Genomic DNA, 6,464 nt, shown 5'->3' with positions numbered 1-6,464 from the left:
AGACTACAAAAGGGAACAACAAGGTACAAAAACTGAATATTTAAAGGACTTGGGGTAGGACATTTGGGTAGATGACCAAGGATGTGTCTGTTACTTATCATTGTCATCAGCCACTAAACTTGACCTGCTTTTCTATTAATACATGCCAGAGCTTTGCTAAGTGCTTGAGACATTGTGCCAACACTACTATGACTCCTTGAGTTATTCTCATTGCTGTGTTTATGCCAACCAGTCCTCTCCACGTTTATAGTCAGAGTGTATATCCCATCTGGTTTCAGCATTTCATTACTTTGATGGACTAGTAAGGTTACAATGACCACTAAAAAGATTTACTTTGTTAATCTATGAGGGGTTTTAAAGACATCTAAAAATTTAGGCATAGTATATGCTTCTTTACATTTTCTACAATGTCCGGAAGCTACCATTTTACTCTATAGCTAATTTAAAAGAAAAAAAAAACAGAGTCTCACTATGTCACCCTTGGTGGGATGCAGTGGCATCACAGGTCACAGCAACCTCAAACTCTTGGGTGTAAGCAATTCTCTTGTCTCAGCCTCTCAAGTAGCTGGGGCTACAGGTGCCCACCACAACACTGGGCTATTTTGTTGTTGTTGTTGCAGTTGTCATTGTTTAGCTGTCCCGGACCGGGTTCAAACCCGCCAACCAGTGTATGTGGCCGACATAACCACCATGCCACAGGTGCCCAGCCTCTAAAGCTAATATTATAGGACCATAAATAAGAGGATGACAATGTTATCCTCCCATCTTTAAAGTGCTTTCCATTCAATTTTCTCTCTTAACCAGAATTCTTGCCAACTGAAAAGAATGATAAGATCAGTTATCAAAATATTTCCATTTGGCTTTAAAATTTGGGGTTGGGGCAGCACCTGTAGCTCAGTGAGTAGGGCGCCGGCCCCATATACCGAGGGTGGCTGGTTCAAACCCGGCCCCGGCCAAACTGCAACAAAAAAAAATAGCTGGGCATTGTGGCTGGCGCCTGTAGTCCCAGCTGCTCGGGAGGGTGAGGCAGGAGAATCACGTAAGCCCAAGAGTTAGATGTTGCTGTGAGCTGTGTGACCCCACGGCACTCTACTGGAGGGCAATACAGTGAGACTCTGTCTCTACAAAAGAAAAATAATAATAAAATAAAATAATAAAATAAAATAAAATTTGGGATTGGACTTTTATTTGAAAAGGTGTTTCTAAGGCTTGGGACTTCACACCATAAACCAAATGCAATTTTGTACTGCTTAACAACGAGAATCCATTCTGAGAAGTGCACTGTTAGGTGATTTCATCTCTGTGCAAACATCATAGAGTATACTTACACAACCCTAGATAATATAGCCTACTACACCCTAGGCTATGGTACAACTATTTTGCTCCTAGGCCACAAAATTGTGCAGAATGTTACTATACTGTATAGAGTAGACAGTTAACTACTGTAAACAGTAGTTAAGTATGGTTGACCCTTGAACAATGCACTGGTTAGGGGTGCTAACCTCCCTGTAGTCTAAATTTCCCATATAACTATTGACTATCCCAAAACTTAACTATTAATAACCTAGTGTTTACCAGAAGCCTTGTTGATAATAAAAAGTCAACTAACACATGTTTTGTATATATTGCATACTTTATTCTTACAATAAAGCTAGCAAAAAGAAAATACTACTAAGAAAATAATAAGAGAAAACACATTTACTGTTCATTAAGTGGAAGTGACTCATCAGAGCAATCTTTAGTTTCATCATTTTCACATTGAGTAGGCAGAGGAGGAGGAGAAGGAAGATGAGAGGTTGGTCTTCCTGTCTCAGGGATGGCAGAGATGAAAGAGGTGGAAGAGGAGGCAAGAGCAGCAAGCACACTCAGTGTAACTTTTATGGAAAAAAATCCGTGTGTAAATGGACCCACACAGCTCAACCCATGATGTTCAAGAGTTAACTGTAATTGCATCTCCAAACATATCCAAACACAGAAAAGGCACAGTAGAAATAAGGTATTTTAGTTTTCTTTTCCTCTGAGGCAGTGTCTCATTCTGTCACCCAAATTAGAGTGCCGTGGCATCAGGCTAGCTCACAGCAACCTCAGACTCCTGAGCTCTAGCAATCCTCCTTCCTCAGCCTCTCAAGTAGCTGAGGTTACAAGGGTGTGCTACCAGGACCAGCTGATCTTTTCTAATTTTAGCTGAGACAGGTTCTTGCTCTTGCTTAGGCTGGTTTCCAACTCCTGAGTTCAAGTGGTCCTCTTGCCCCAGTCTCCCAGAGTGCTAGGATTACAGGTGTGAGCCGCCGCAAGGTATTTTAACCTTATGGGACCAGCATTTGTATATGTGATCTGTTGTTGACTGACATGTCGTTATGCAGCACATGACTGTATTGAAGTTGCACTATCGAGGGAAGACTTAGGGAAGCATTGGGAAGTCTAGCCAGCCCTTCCTTGCTCCCTCTCTGCATGCAAAATGGCATTTCTCAGGAGTCCCAGCCCCTCCAACAGGCTTTTTCTGACCACATTTACCACAGAGTTTTGCTATAGTTCACCATTTGTTTTCCAACATCCTTATTTCTGATTCTTGTGAGAAAACCTAGTCTGTAAATTGGAGTGAAAAAGAGAAATTGATTTAATAAAAAGGGGGATGAAATTGAGGAATTCAGGTAATCCATCTGTTCATAATGAAGAATAGACTAAACTTCCATGTCATGGGGTGATGGAGTGAAAGTTATGAATGGGTATATGTTCACAGTCTTCTTCCTCCCCCAGTGCATCAAGGAGAAGTGGGTTTTGGTTTTCTCAGATTCTCACCATTTTAACCTCTCCCTCCTACCTTTGGCAAAATTGATCTTTGACCTTCTGTGATACAGAATCAAAAAGAGAGAATGAGAACACATGAGAGGCAGGCAGAGGGAAAGGATGTAGGCTATACTCTAGGCCAATATAAAAAAGAAAGTGCTCAGAGAGGGAGGAGTATTGAGAAAAGTGAATTTTAAAACCCAGAAGTCCAGGAGAAGTTGGGAGATGGTGATGAATTAAAGAGAGATGCACTGAAAACCTGAAGAACATGATAAAAAAAAAAAAAAAGTACAGCAAAAGGGATTTTAATGAGTTGTTCTGAATTCACTTTATGGGTTCTGATTAGCACAAGAATTTGAATTATTTTGAAAGTACTGATTCAAAATATGCAAATGTCCTTTCCCATTGTGTAGGTTGTCTCTTTGCTTTGGTTGTTGTCTCCTTGGCTGTACAGAAGCTTTTCAGTTTAATGAAGTCCCATTTGTTTATTTTTGTTGTTGGTGCAATCACCATGGCAGTCTTCTTCATGAAGTCTTTCCCCAGGCCAATATCTTCCAGTGTTTTTCCTATGCTTTCTTGGAGGATTTTTATTGTTTCATGCCTTAAATTTAAATCCTTTATCCATCTTGAATCAATTTTTGTGAGTGGGGAAAGGTGTGGGTCCAGTTTCAGTCTTTCACGTGTGGATATCCAGTTCTCCCAACACCGTTTATTGAATAGGGAGTCTTTCCCCCAAGGTATGTTCTTGTTTGGTTTATCGAAGATTAGGTGGTTAAAAGCTTGATAACTAGGATCTATAGAGAACTCAAATTAATCCACATGAAAAAAGCCAACAATCCCATATATCAATGGGCAAGAGACATGAATAGAACCTTCTCTGAAGAAGACAGACGAATGACTAACAAACATATGAAAAAATGTTCATCAACCCCATATATTAGAGAAATGCAAATCAAAACCACCCTGAGATACCACCTAACCCCAGTGAGAATGGTCCACATCTCAAAATCTCAAAACTGCAGATGCTGGCGTGGATGTGGAGAGAAGGGAACACTTTTACACTGCTGGTGGGACTGCAAACTAGTACAACCTTTCTGGAAGGAAGTATGGAGAAACCTCAAAGCACTCAAGCTAGACCTCCCATTTGATCCTGCAATCCCATTACTGGGCATCTACCCAGAAGGAAAAAAATCCTTTTATCATAAGGACACTTGTACTAGACTGTTTATTGCAGCTCAATTTATAATTGCCAAAATGTGGAAACAGCCTAAATGCCCACCAACCCAGGAATGGATTAACAAGCTGTGGTATATGTATACCATGGAATGCTATTCAGCTATTAAAAAAAAAAAATGGAGACTTTACATCCTTCGTATTAACCTGGATGGACGTGGAAGACATTATTCTTAGTAAAGCATCACAAGAATGGAGAAGCATGAATCCTATGTACTCAATTTTGATATGAGGACAATTAATGACAATTAAGGTCATGGGGGGGAGGAAAAGCAGAGAGAGGGAAGGAGGGAGGGGGTGGGACCTTGGTGTGTGCCACACCTTCTGGGGGCAAGACATGATTGCAAAAGGGACTTTACCTAACAAATGCAATCAGTGTAACCTGGCTTATTGTACCCTCAATGAATCCCCAACAATAAAAAAGTAAATAAATATAAAAAAAAATTAAAAAATAAAAAATAAAGTACTTTTGGTTGCTATATTATGTCTTTGATCAAGACACTGTTTTGACACTGGTCAAGGAGGGTCCTTACTTCATAAACAGTTCATTCATTTCATAAAATAATCTTTCTCTGAGGTTGAGTGCCTTGCCCCTGTAGATATCCAATGACACTTCATAACACATCTGACAAATTGGCTTTTCTCAACAGCCAACCACCAAAACCTATCCCAAGGCCGAGCCCTGGTGAGATGCAGTCAGGTGGCAATAACACTATTGCTCATCCCTGACGTTTGGTTAGAAATTGTAACTTTCCACAATGCTTTGACATCAATTTTCTCTTCTTTCATCCTTACAGCATCCCTATGAGGTAGGTAGGACCAGGATGATGATATTCTTCGCCCACAAATAATTGGCAGGAACCACAAATTCTCCTTGAGACAATACTCAGAGAATTCTACAATGAATTGTATGTGATTCAAAAGGATCACTTGATACAAATGATACTTGAGAGCACAATAGCACAATAACTAACATGAGCAGATAAAGGTCATGTTAACTCTCCATTCTTCTAGGTTCTCTGTACCAGGTCTCTACATTAAGCCAGATAAACAGAAAACAACTAGCTGAACCATAATACCTAAGCTTCCTGGGGGGAAAAAGACTCTTACTGGTTTACAATTTGACATTTTATAGTCTTGTATTTCTTTTCAAAGAGGAAGAAAAGACATTTCAATTTGAAGATAATGTCTATATCTTTTGTGAAACCACATTGTCCATTATAATAAACAAAATCTATTACACAAAGACTTATATGATAAATTCCTCCTAGAATTAGATGGCAGGAAAAAGAAATCTGTCAAGGCAAATGAACTCATAGGCATTTTTTACTCGACAGAGAACCATGAAACACAGTTTTGTTGTTTTCTTCCCTTTTTGTTTTAACTGCCAAGAAACTCAGTGAGATTGAGTGGTCAAGCACAGTGATTTATCATGGGACTGTCTGCAGCTTTTAGCTCTGTTTCTTGTAACCTTTTTCTGGTTTTGTTCTTGTTGTTATTGTTGTTGTTGTTGTTTGAACCGACCTGTTCTGATGTGTTCTTAACATTTGAAAACCACAGAGGGGAGGGGAGGGATAGTATGGGGACCACACCTATGGAGCGCATTGCAAGTACAAGTTGGATCTATCAGGTGTAGAACGCAAATGTCTTAATGCTGTAATTGGGTAAATGAGGTGAAGGCTATGTTGATTAGTAGGATGTAAGCACTCCAATTTGTATAAATAATCAACACATCGAATCCCATAATGGCATAAATGTATTTATGATCTATGTACAAATGACGTAATAAAAAAAAAAAAACATTTGGAAACCACTTACATCTGTTTTAAGAAGGCATGTAAAGGAATCATAGAACCAAAAACTCTCAGTGTGAGTGAGAGGCTCGTCTACAAATGGAACTTTACCCTGGAACGGAGAAGAATGTAACCTAAAAATTGTACCCTCATATTAATTTGATTTAATTAAAAACACTTTTTTAAAAAGGTAACTGTGGTTCATATTACAAGGGTACATGTCAAATCTATTAAGTGTAGAGTATAAATGTCTTAACACAGTAATTAAGTAAGTGAGGTGAAGGCTATATTAACTAGTTTGATGTAAACATTCCTAATTGTATATAAAATCAGCACATTGTACCCCATAAAGGCATCAATGTATAAATGATCTATGTGTTTATGACAATAAAAAAATAAAAAAGGCAAATGTACCAAGCATGTTAAAAAATAAAATAAATTTAGAGGATAAAAAAACTCTCAGAGTGAGAAGGGATTTTGAAATACCACTTACCCTAATTCCCCATACAATGCTCAAAATATCATCTAGAATCTTCCCATTACATGGTTTAGTTTCTGTTTGAATAGCCCTAATAACAAAGAACTTACTATATCTGAGGTGCAAACATTCATTTTTTGGACCTTTCTGACTACTAGAAAATTCTTCCATAT

This window comes from Nycticebus coucang, chromosome X (assembly GCF_027406575.1).
Source record: "Nycticebus coucang isolate mNycCou1 chromosome X, mNycCou1.pri, whole genome shotgun sequence".
In the NCBI taxonomy this organism is placed as follows: Eukaryota; Metazoa; Chordata; class Mammalia; order Primates; family Lorisidae; genus Nycticebus; species Nycticebus coucang.
The sequence above is the reverse complement of the archived record's forward strand: the minus strand, read 5'-3'. Positions refer to the sequence as shown.